The 12463-nt window shown below is 45.5% G+C and overlaps 1 pseudogene; it reads right to left on the minus strand.

Moving 5' to 3' along the window:
* Positions 1–5486: 5486 nt before the first annotated feature.
* LOC120846227 lies at positions 5487–7528 on the minus strand (annotated as a pseudogene).
* Between the last annotated feature and the right edge of the window lie 4935 nt (positions 7529–12463).

A 12463-nucleotide genomic window follows, 5' to 3' on the forward strand; every position in this document is an offset into this window, starting at 1 on the left:
CTGCGATGTATGTTGGATGTAGATATTTCATATTGTAAATAGTCTCCACTGTAAATAAATTGAAGAGACCTCTCTGTCATGTTCCACTAGCTCTCTCCTCCTGGACATTTCAAACAATTCTATTAATCAACACGGGAGGAGCGCCCTGTTTCCCCTTCACCTTCCAAGCACTTCTGATGCCCCTGTTTATGGCCATGTGATCAGTGCACTGATCTCTACTATAGGGGGCTGGATGGCGCTTAGCTGCTCTCCGAGCCTGGCGCAAGTGAAGCCACCCGAAGTTGGATGCTTGTCCCGGAAGTCGGGCGTGCGCTGGGCTTCCTAGTGCATTCAGTCGATATTTGAGACCATATTTTTTGTGTCTTTGATTGGATTTTAATACTCTCGTTCTGGATTAAATCCCGAGAATGAGTCATTTGAACGTGGGACATATTCACGCTTGATCAACTAGAATCTCAAAATGTTTACATTCAATGGCTTCCCATGATACTTCTCGGGTCTACATGCGCTCTTACTACGCAACAAGCAAGCTCCCTCGAGGGAACAAGTGAAATTCCAACGCCCTCGACGCTTTTCCAACCAGCACTCGGAAGGGTTACAAAGCCTGCCAAGCGCTCACTTCCGGAACAAGCCACTTACTTCCGGTGGCTTCATACCTGTTTGCTCAATGCGCCATCCAGCCCCCTCTAGTGGAGATCAGTGGATCAGTGGCTAGTTGTAAGGAGCCTTTATATGTGACTGCTTGTAGAATATTATTTAACAGCTTTTAATGCAAAATGTGTTTACATGTTAGTTTTCATGAAAAAGCTGCAAGATTGAACCGTCAGATGGAAGTAGCGGGTCAATGATGGTGATATGGTCACATGCCCATGATATGTGGGGTCATATGACCATTATTCATTGTCCATGATCATGTACATCATGCATTTGAGTGATCTCAACACATACTGTGCTTTCCTGGTCTTTGTCAGTATGATCAAGCTGGCCTAAATTTTTCCACTGCTATTTTCTCTACTTCTATTTTGCCCATTTTGCAATTATTATTATTATTATCTACTTTTATTATGTCTCTTTTCATTGGTATATTTTTATGCTGTCATCTGCCAGTGTGCAATATTTGCCCTTTGAAATATTCGTATATCATAAATTACTTTTGTTTGTTGTGTGTTGACATTATTTCATATGTTGCCACACAATGAACCTGGTTATTCTGGTGTGCCAATTAAATTGAAAACTGGTACATTCTGATTAATATTATTAGCAGCACTGCTATATTAAATGCAACATATTTTGGATAAATAATGTAACAGCTTCACAATATTGTGAGATTATATGTGTTTAAGTGCATACATTTATGCCAGAGGTCATTTTTCTTATTTCTTGCAGTGGGAGCTTGGCATTTAAAGCGTCAAAAAAGTAATTCAATAACCTTGTAAAGGTGTTTGTCCTCAGAGTTTTCCAGGCCTGGCTTTCTCTGATTCTGATAGAAGCGTGTGCCAAAAGCTGTGCTTCGACTGAAGAGCTATTAACCCATATATACCTAAACTTAGAAACAGTGAATAAAACTTGAAACGTTTATTATTACCATTGTTCAAATGGTCTAAAAGAGGCATACAAATATTTTAGTGGCTTTGCATCCTTTGCATGCCTTTCATCAGGGTTGTCTACATTTCGGACTCTAGGCATGTACACTACTAAGGAGCGCTGTGATACAACTTGAAGCATTTGGCATGGATACCGACGTTGCACTTCTCGCATCGAGTGATAGTTTTCTCATGACACTGAGCACACCTTGTTTCCTTTTCTTGTGGAATGACAAAATGGTCCGTGCAGTCGAAGCGACCTCGTCTTTGCAGAGCAGACTGTCGACCCTTCTCTCGAGATGGCTTGCAGCCGCATTTATTCAGGTAGAACAGTGCAATTGACCTACGTACTGTGAGGGGCTCAACATTCTCGTTCGCTTCCTTGTGTAGCTGCAGTGCGTTGTCCACTGAAGGATCCAGAAGATACGTAGAGAGGCAAGAGTACAACTTCTTTTCTCTGAACGAGGTGCGATACTTGGCAATGTTTCGATCAACACGATCTGCGCCACCCATCTGGGCATTGTAGTTTGCAATCAAGAAGGGCTGCTTCACCTGAACGTCGCCACTTTTTTCTCATGAATACCTTTTCACTTGCTGTGCAGGCTGAACACCATGATAATTGGAGATGACTGTCACAGTGCTGTTATCTTTCCAGCAGGAAACAACGATTTCATCAATAACGTCCACTCTGTAGTCCTCTATCCTTGCATCTCATGTCCTTTTGCGAGAACAAAGGTCATTTTTCAATTCTGCCTTTCTAGCGGTTCCTGTGCATCTCACCCCCATTGATGACAGCTTTCGCACAAGCTTTAGGCTCGTGATAAAATTATAAAAACACATGAAAACAGTAGTCAAGCTTGGTCTTGAGTCGACTGACCATTTCGACGACAACGGATCCACCTAGACCAAGGTCGTTTCTTCCATCAATGTCTACTCCAAATTTGCCTTGGTAGGGCTCCGTGGATACCAGATATCCCAGTGGCGTGTATATGCACCACAGTTTGTACCGGAAGCGTATCGGCTTTCCCCTTGTCAACTGTCTGCAGCCGTGCTCCCCAAAGTACTCGCACATGCCTTTGTTGATGCTATAACACACTTGAGCTGGTACATACAAAAGAAATCGGTGGTTCAAGAGCTTGAACAGAGGGTCCATCTTGGAGAACTTGTCATCTTGTGGGAGGTGATCATTGTCTGCAACATGGAGGTTTGTGACTATAGCTTCAAATCGGTCACGCCTCATTGCATTTGCGACAAGTTCATTGTGAGAGTCCTGGGAATTTTCCCACAGCATTCTTCGCCGAGGTACAGGAACGTACCCGCTTAGAAGGATTCCCAAAGAACACTTCATTTCATCATCTGTGACGGCTAAACTGGAATTTTTTTTGCTGCGCATAACGGTTGGTTTTTTGCGCCAGAAGGGCGATGACATCTCTATCAAAAAGCTTTTCGAAAGCATCGACTGGAGTCATTGAGTTTCTGTGCAGTAGTCTAGTCGTACCCTCGGTTTTAGGAAGTTTGGTCTTGATGTCGCGCTTTTTCCACCTGCTGTCGCCTCTTTTTGATTTCCTAGGTGGCTCAAGATCATCTTCCTCGTCTTTGTTGGGTTGGCTATAAAGGTCCACAACTTCAGCACGAAGGCTACTTCCCGGGAGATGATTCAAGTCTGTGTCATTTTCATCGCCACTTTCTTCGTCGGTCACACTCGCTGCATGAGTCTAAGGAGGAAGAATTGCAAGAGATGATGGTACGTCTGCACCATTGTCTTTGCTGTCCAAAATGTCAGTCTGCCTTCGTGAAACTTTGTTCTTGTCATAGAACTCTCTACATGGTATTTTATCTCTGCAAGGAAAAACAAAAAAAAAGGAAATTAGGTCTGTTGCACTCGGCCAGGGAGCGCGAGCGCGTCCACAAGAAACAAGCATTTATAATGTTGGCTTCGGCGTCTGCAAAATGCGACCATAAAGGCGGCGTTGTAGCGTTCGATTAGCAATGAGTCACGTTCGAAAGCTAGCATCTGTCAGTGTCTCTTCATGGCCATGAAAACATCTACAAAAAATTACAGATTGTAGCCTTATCGTCTATCGAAACACAAAGAACGCATTCTCTTCAGTTGTTTCATTTCTATTTTTTTCACAGCGCTTTTTAGCAACGTGATGAAGTGTAAGAGCTTGCAATTCAAATGTGTCCTAAAAATATTTTATTTTGCTCGCGAGGGACACTGCTCAAACCTTCAGGGTAGAGAGCCAGAGTTGCGCGGCGCGTTCATCCCCGTAGCGCCGTCTTTCCTGCACGGCATGTTGATCCTGCTCACGTGACTAAATTCGGCGAATAGCGGCGAACACACGGCACGTGCAAAGGCATGGAAATGTACGCTGGGGTGCGTGCAACATCTACTTTCCTGCACGGCATTTGATCCGGATTCTCACGTGATCGGATCTCGACGAATAGCGGCACGTCGGCACTTAGACGCGCAACTCTGGCTCCTGAAGAGCTGCATGTGCACCTCATCTGCCTATTGTGCTAAATATGGGACGGTGCAGTGGGTTAGGAAATAGTTCTCGAACAGTTAATAGCAAAGCACAGAGCTTTACTAACGCGTTTACCAAGGAGGCTCTATAGAAGTTCTGGAGCGGCGGTCCCCCATAGCCGCCAAAGCGAGCGGGTGAGGCCAAGCCAACCCGCGGTGGCCATATTGGAAGAGGCAAAAGCGAGCGGCGCGGTCTTGTCGCGGGCGGGAGTCCATGCAAGCGGTTTATTGTTGTGCGCAGGGTAGATTCCCCATGAAGAAAATGCAAATATTAGCCGACCACATTCTTTCTCTTATTTTCTTCTGCTCTGGGAAGTCTTCTCATCCAATAGATTTAAGCAAAATGCTTGGTGTCTCACAATAAAATTTGCAGAAAATGGCCCACGAAAAATCTGAGTTTTTGCATGTGTTCGTCTGAGTCGAGCCCGAGTAGAGGTCATATTTTATGAAACGAAAAAACCGACTCCTTTTAAGAGTGCCGCATGCTTTCAAATTGGCCAGATTTGTTTTTGAATTTTCACTTTGTAGAGTAGAGACTAAACACTTCATCTTTTTTGCGCAAATGCATTAATACCAGTTCATGGAAATTTTCCACCAGGTATGTCTTGTTCCCAATTTTCAAGCGAAATCGATGTTAGGGTGCAACCTTTCTTTTAAAATACCTGGTTTATAGCTGCTTCAGATTGTAAACATAACCAAAGCATTTACTGAAAGGACAAGAACATAGTTATTTAGAAGTTTTAATGACTAATGTCCCAATACTCCTGACAGGTGCAACCATACGGTGGAATTCTCATATTTTAAGCTTCAAACATGTCTTGCTCAAGGCACTGCTAGCAAGAAACGTTGGAAAAATAACCTGCAACATTCTCGTTAGCAAAAGTGATTTTATTTGGACAACAATTAGAAATGAGTGAAATGAGCTCGGACAATACAGTAAAGCATCTGCGTAAACCTTGCACGTCGCATGACTGCACAGCCACTTGGAAGTTCTTGACTAGTTATTGGTTCTTAAATATTATCAGCCTGCAGTGGTGGTCCAGCCATTTTAGGTTTTGGAGCAATTTTTGGAGCAAGAAAAACCCAATTTTGGGGCAATTCGTATCACATAAACTCCCCTTTTGGAGCAGGAAAAAGCTCGTTTTGGAGCACCTTGGTATCAGGAAAACTAAACATTTTGGAGCAGCATGAACATAGACCAGTTCTGTGCCACGTCTTTATTATTATATATATATTACGGCTGCCCTTGTCAATCTTACCTCACCCCCCATATATATATATATGTCTGTGTGTGTCACGAACATCTGAATTTCATATAGTAATTTGCAAAGAAAAAAACTCGCCATAAGAAAACCATTTTATTGATGACAGAACATTCTTGCAGCTAAAGCTTAACTATGTAACAAAATATCACAGATGAAAACTAAAATATTGCTTAATACTTCTTGCCTTTTGACTGTAGGCTATATATCACAGGTGAAAAGAAAAATATTGACTCGATGCTTTTTGCATTTCTTTTTCAGTTCGTCCAGCTCGCAAAGAGTGCGTGACAAAGTAGCATTGGCTTCAGCTAACATAGTTTGGCCACCTTCTACTTTTTCCAAGCTTTGGCACTTCAGTCCTGCACCAATGGTCTCTTCCGCCCTCTTCAGCAACGCACGGCACGAGATCACCCTTTCCCCCAACTGCTTCTTTAAGCGCTTGTCATGCGAGTTGTCAGCATCAACTTGTGTGCTGTCAGGTTTTTTTCTCTTCATGTCGGCCTCTCTGCTTCTAATTCTGTCTTCATACCGGGCTCTTGCTCTTTTGACGCTTCGCAGAAGGTCTGGTGACAGGGGCACCTTTGTGGCATCTCCATTATACCTCTGCAGGTAGGTCTTCACTTGCCGCTATCCGTTGATGCTCGCAATGCACAATGAGGCTCGGCCTTCAAGGAGATGCTTATTCTCACTGAAGCCTCGGTCACAGTCCGCGTTGCCATGAGGTAGAGGGAGCAGCGCTTTTACTAGCCTTGACAACAGTGGGTACTTCTGCTGACCAGCTGCGCACTGTTGTTGAAATACTGTAGCCCAACGAGTGTCGATCCATCCATCTTCCATCTACTAAAGGCTGTTAGCAGAGTCACATCTCAGCAGATGCCACTCATCGACCAGTGATGACACGTGGTCGCTCTCAAGCACTTGAGGCAGCTGGGAAGCAAGGTATCGCAAGGATCGGACTTCTGACTCCACGTCGCTGGGCTGCAATCTCAAGAGACTTGTGTGCTGAAGGACTTTATTGTCAAGAAGCAGCTTCTGCAGGAGGTCTTTCGAGCAAGCCAAGTAGAAGGCACGGGCCCCAAGAAGTAACCGCTTCTTTTCACCTGGATCCCATTTCAGCATTGCCTGCTCAGTGTCCATACCCACTTCTGGTTTGGTTTTCCACAGGGTAGAGTCCTGCACATCGAGTTTCTTCAGTTCCTTCGCACTCTTGTCCACATAGGCTGCACTCCTCAAACAACGGCTGAGGATTCGCTGGACTAGAGACAGCAACTCCGCGTGGAGTATGTGTAGCAGGGGCTCTTGCTTCTGAAACAGTGTCTGAAACCGAGAAAAAAGCTCGGCACAGTTCTTCAAGAACAACACCTTGGTATAAAGGTCTTTCTTTGAAAATGCTGCAGCAAGCTTGCTGTGAAGATTCTAAGTGTCCACTCGCTGCTTTGTCATGCTTGCCTTGTGAAAGTATGACTTCAGCGCTTCAAATTGTTCTAGGACACGACACAGTGAATCTTGAAGTGTGAGCCGTGATTGGAGACATGACGCAGAAACACATGAGAAGCAATCCCTAAAGCCTCCTGGCATTCTCCGAGGGCTTCAGCACGAACAGCGCTTTTGAAGTAGTAGTAGACGTTTCGGACGACCTCCTCAACATCCGAGCCAAACGCATCGAGACCTTTTGCAAAAGCATTGTGGACTTTGTGAAGGTTGCAGTTGTTGACATCAACCAAACTTGATGGCATATCCTTTTGGAGCTTGTTCCTCACGCTTTTCATGACGTTGGGCCCGTCACTGAAAAAACAAACAAGCCCTCTCTTCGGTAGCTCAGTCAGCGCGTCTTCTACGCAGCCCACACTTACTTCCGCGGTGGCACGCCCGAGGTTGTCCGATTGCGCATGCTCAACGACAACCTGTTGCTGGCTGTTAGAAAAGTACCTAACAAGCACATCCAGTTGCTGCGTTCTTTGCTCTGGCTTTGGGGTTTCGTCGATCATCACGGAGAAGAAAACATTTGGGTGGCACAGCTTACTCACAACTCTGGACTTGAAGTAAGGGCTGAGTCCATCGGACACGATGCGTGATAACTTGGACCTGCTGCAGCTAAACTTCTTAGCAACCTTGCTGTCCGGAAACATACACTCGTACATTCCCGTAGCACTGTCTCCCCACGAGAGAGGGATAGACTTTGAAACAACGGACTAGCGAAAATTGATTCCGCTTTCCACACTTGGTCTTGGAGTGATGTGCCAGAAGCACCTTGTGAGAAATCCATTGCGGCTTGCACCAATTTGGGGGGCTGAAGTTTTCCGTCCTCATCTCTGTGCCTTGCAGCAGCTTCAACATGTTTCTTCAATGCTGCGTGACGTTTGATGGCAGCTACTCCATGTTGTGCGCAGGAAATTGATGAATTGCAGAGGACGCAAAATGCATCAGTTTTGTGAGTCCCCTTTTTGCACCAGAGACTAATTAAATCATTATTTGAGCCCACCTCACTGAGTATTAAGTTTTTAAACTTGGTGCTTCGCTCTAGAAAAAAAGGAGAAAATTACAGTTTTAAACAAACTATGAAAATACGCCAAAGCTTTTTTGCCATGATCTACAAGCAACGACCACGCGATCGAAAAGAGTACCACGTTCGGTATTGATGCCGCTGGTCTGCAGGTGAACGAGCGTCTGAGCAAATTTCTACTATGGGGTCTGTATCTTAAAACGCGCATGCAGAAAAAAAAAAGTACTCACGTTGGCTCATCTTCAAGAGGACTTAGTAGTGGCGATGCAGAAATGAACAGCCACAACGCCGCATATCAAAACGGTGGCAACAAAACAATAATACACAATAATGCCACTGGGCCGGAAACCTGAATTGGATTGTGATGGCTATGGTAACGGCTCTATACTTCATATCGGGTGGCAGCTTGCGCCACCTAGCCTAGAAAATAAGACTCCCACCGGGTTGCCAGCCGAAAACGCCATTCTTCCAAAAAAGGATTAGTTCACGGACCGACTAGCCCTTTTTGGCGCAGTTTGACCCAATTTGTGTCTTTAGGCGGAGCAAGGCGCAGGTAAAGGAGAATTTATCAAAATGGCGCAGTTGGCGCAGCTGGACCACCCCTGAGCCTGGACAGCACTGTCTGCATGCTGTCTTTGCAATTTTCTCTGTTAACCTCTTTGGTAATGTGATGAATTCGTATCATCTAGTAATACTTGACAATCTTCTTTGATACCTTGTAGATGGGATGATCTAGTGGGTCACAGTCAAAGAGGTGGGGCTCAAGTTGTGCAAACAATGCCTTCTCGAAAACCAGAGTCAAGATTTCTATAACTAGGCTCTTGCATCTTACATGCAACATTTTCGTGTTGGAGCACTGAGTCTGCAAAACCCTGAGGCCTCTCTCTGCAGCGCCACAAATGGCAAGTGCATCCTTTGAGGGTGCCAAAAGTCCACCATGGGTCTTTGCTTTGATGAGCGCAGGAAGCTCGTTCGACTGGAGAGCAGTAAGGCAGTCTTCACAAAACGTACTAGAGGCAACCTTGCGGACTACAAATCCTGCAGTGTATGGCACGACTGACTCAACCACTGCTGACAGGCTTTGTGGCAGGTCCACCCGATAGGTATAGTCATGGTCATCGTCGAAAGCTAGAGTAGAACATTTTCTCTGCTGAGTGATAGCAGTGGACGGTTAGACGTCTGTTACACCACTTGACACGCGTCACTTCATCCGTAGAGCAGTTGCCTGCTTCGGGCGACTTGAGCTCTGTTTGAATGAGCAGGTGCTTGTAGGCCGCTTTGAATTGCGAGGCAGTTGGATTGTTGTTGTACCCTCCCTTTCCCCTGAAGGAGCCGAAAATTATCTCCAGGTGATCTTGGGACAGTTTTAGTATTAAGATGTACTTGAGCTTCCCTGTTGCTACCGGTCATCAAAAAGAACTTCAATGCTCTTGATGCAGGCTAGTAAGCCAAGAAACCCAGCTTTCTTTAACCCATCCGTTTTCTTTAACCCATGATAGGTCGTCCGCTTGCATCCCTCAGCCCTTTAATGTAGTTCTCTGCTTCTTGCAGAAATGCCTTCCATGCAGCTGCATTCCCGTGGCGCAGTGGTGCTTTGGAAGACCTGGCCAGAGGATTTCTTGAATTCAGGAGGTCAAACAGTCGGTCAAAAATACGTATGAACTGCGCTGTGGCATGTGCACCCTGGAACTGGGGCAGTTTCAGAGTAAATTCGCAGAAGCCAAGAGCATCTGCGACTGAGGAACTCAAAGCTTGCACCGCGAGCTTGACTTTCATTTTCTGCTTCGACCATTCGAGATGAACCTTCGTGAACTTGTTTCGAAGGCTAACCCCTCCTATGCTTGTAGGGCTTCCAAGGCCACAATGTACGACCATTTCACGGGCAAGCCTTTGTCATCCAGTAGGTGACTGACAGACCCCAGACAGTTACAAATTAATTTAATCATGTGGCAAGCGTCTAGAATTACAGACACTTTCTTTGATGCATCTGCTGGATGGTCGAAACTGGTCTTCATTGTATGACTGCTGATGTCGGCACCAAGACACTTGGCCATTTTGAAGTTGGAGGCTGCTCCGTCAAAAGTGAGTCACACAATGTTGACTCCTGTTGACTCGACCCTTAGAAGGCATTCTTTGGTGAATTCTGCTCTTTGTGTGCCTGAAAGAGAATTAATGATAAAGTATCCAAGGGCAGCTTGAGCCTCAAGTCGACTGCCACAAGCATGTAGACACAGACGTTTGTTGCTTCTGGAAGGCTGTCGGCAGGAATCTCTCTGCCAAAATCAATGTAGCCAACAACTTTGTTGCTGACAAGCTGAACATGCTTCTTTATGGCCATGTCATTCACCACGAGTGCTGCCAGCAGAGGCTCATCCCTACCTTGCGCCCCATTCTTCAAGAATTCCATTGCTTCAGATGTGAATCCAGGTTCACTGCTCGCTGCTTTATACCACTCACGCAGGGTGTGCTGTGAGGGCAAAGCATTATTAAACTTTGTGCACACTTATTCATAGGCAGCTGCAGAATAAAAGTGCATTGTTAAAGCGAATGCCCGTAGTTCAGGGGGAAATTTTTTGTTGCCCTTTTCTACAGCTCTTGAAAGCAGCTGCTAAATGTCAGGCGAAAAGGTAGCTTCAATGACTTCCAGGCCTTTCTCGGACGAAAGCTGTTGATCTTTAAGTTCCTTCAGGAGCTCTTGAGCGTTGCTTTAGCACAACGACAGCCTTTGCCTGGTTTACTGTAAGGTCTTCACCTTTTTTTTGAGTTGCTGGAGTTTGTCCTCAGACTCCTCTGCTTTTTGGCGGTACCAATCGTTTGTTGGTGACGTCACTTTAGGCTCTACATCAGGTCCCGGTTTAGCGGCGATATCAGGCGGTGTCACGGGTGCCATCTCCCGACACTTAGGACATCCAGCAAAAGCATTTTTGCTTTTGCTGGATGAAAATAATACAGCAGAAACGAAATGACTTTTAGTGTCTTACGATAATTTTGTTGACAAAATCTGGAGTTTGCTGCAGAAGGACACAGCGCGTGCTAAGTACAGTACAGGTCTTCATTTCATAGTACACGTAAAGAAGATTTTATATTCGCATGCTGCTATTTTTTGTAAGCTAAATATTACGAAAGGTATTTAACCAACCCAGGTACTCACAGGCTTCTGCAGATGGGCTGGGAATGCTGGGAAGTTTGTAAGTAGGCTGCCAGGCCGCAGTCTCACTGTTTGCCCAGTTTTGTCGAAACAATCAACTTCGAAGTGAACTGAGCAGAGACGGTCGTTGTCCTTCGGTTTCCAGCAATCTCGCCGCACAGCACGTTCCCAGGCAGCACGCGCACTGCTTTCTTTGGGAAATCTGCAAACACGGGCAGTATGTAGCGCAGGTTTCATGCTTTAATTTGAACGTATTCACTGCTTTGACCTGCACGGAAGCATTACAGGAGCATATATGCAAACAGACTGCTAATGTTTGCAAAAAGCCTCATGCTTAAAGTGCTAAGAGAACCATAGGACAGGAAACAGGAGCAAGTTCAATACATGGGAGAACTGCTGTGAGCAACATGAATACACAGAGGAGCTCGACGACTTTACCAAGCGAAAATGAATTCACGCCAAATGTTGCTGCTTTGCGAACCCCCCCCCCCCCCCCCCCCCCCAAGCAAAGAAAAAGAAACGCGCGGGCTATTTAAATTAGCTGACCGGCGGCGAGCGTGTTAACTCCCTTTTAACGTGCACATAGGACCAACACGAGCAGCTGGCGGTCCGGGAAATCGCAAATAAGAGGCGTTTAGCGCTTACATTTGCTGGTTTACGCATGCACAGGAAAATGGAAGGACGAAAGATCATGCATACTTATGAGTGAAATGTTATCCCTGGCGTCTCACACGATGCGTGCACCCGAATACGACGCACGAACCAACCATAATCAGTTGAAGTGCTTTCAGCCTGGCGAGAAAGAAATCAAAACACACCGCCCTGCTGGAAATGGCAGGCCTTTTCCCATTGAAATGCATAGCCAAAACCAATGAGCATGAATGTGCAATTGGCGCCAATGAGAAAACCCTATGTTTTGCACATTGGTACCACTGGAAATGCTGCAGAGAAGCCGCAGCACGGGGGAAGGCACACGAAAAGGTTCAGGAGAAGTCAACTTTAGGGGGCAAGCGCCATGATGCCAATTGTGTCAATGTGCACGACACTCACTTTGCTCATTGCAGGCAGTGGCGTTATACGGCAGAGCCATTGTACGGAAGATAGCAATGGGCCATGCACTGCAGAGAAGCGAACTCGGTGCAGTACAGCATACAGTGACAATGCTGAATTTCCAAATTAGCACATGAAAGGCTAATCAACAACCCTATCGGTTTTATTTGTTACCTTTTTTGGTGACATGTGGTGATGTACGGGCTTTTTAATTTTAAATCAATCTTTTTTTTTTTTAATATGGCGCAAGTTACATGCAATGGCACTCAGATAAGAGGATAACTGTGATGATATGTTGACTAATTAACCGATATTTGTTACTGATGTTTGGCACATTGGTTCTATTGGGAATGCTGCAGCGAAGCTGCATCACAAAGGAAGAGGCAAACA

Source organism: Ixodes scapularis, unplaced genomic scaffold, assembly GCF_016920785.2.
Source record: "Ixodes scapularis isolate PalLabHiFi unplaced genomic scaffold, ASM1692078v2 PGA_scaffold1__304_contigs__length_218370807, whole genome shotgun sequence".
Taxonomy (NCBI): domain Eukaryota; kingdom Metazoa; phylum Arthropoda; class Arachnida; order Ixodida; family Ixodidae; genus Ixodes; species Ixodes scapularis.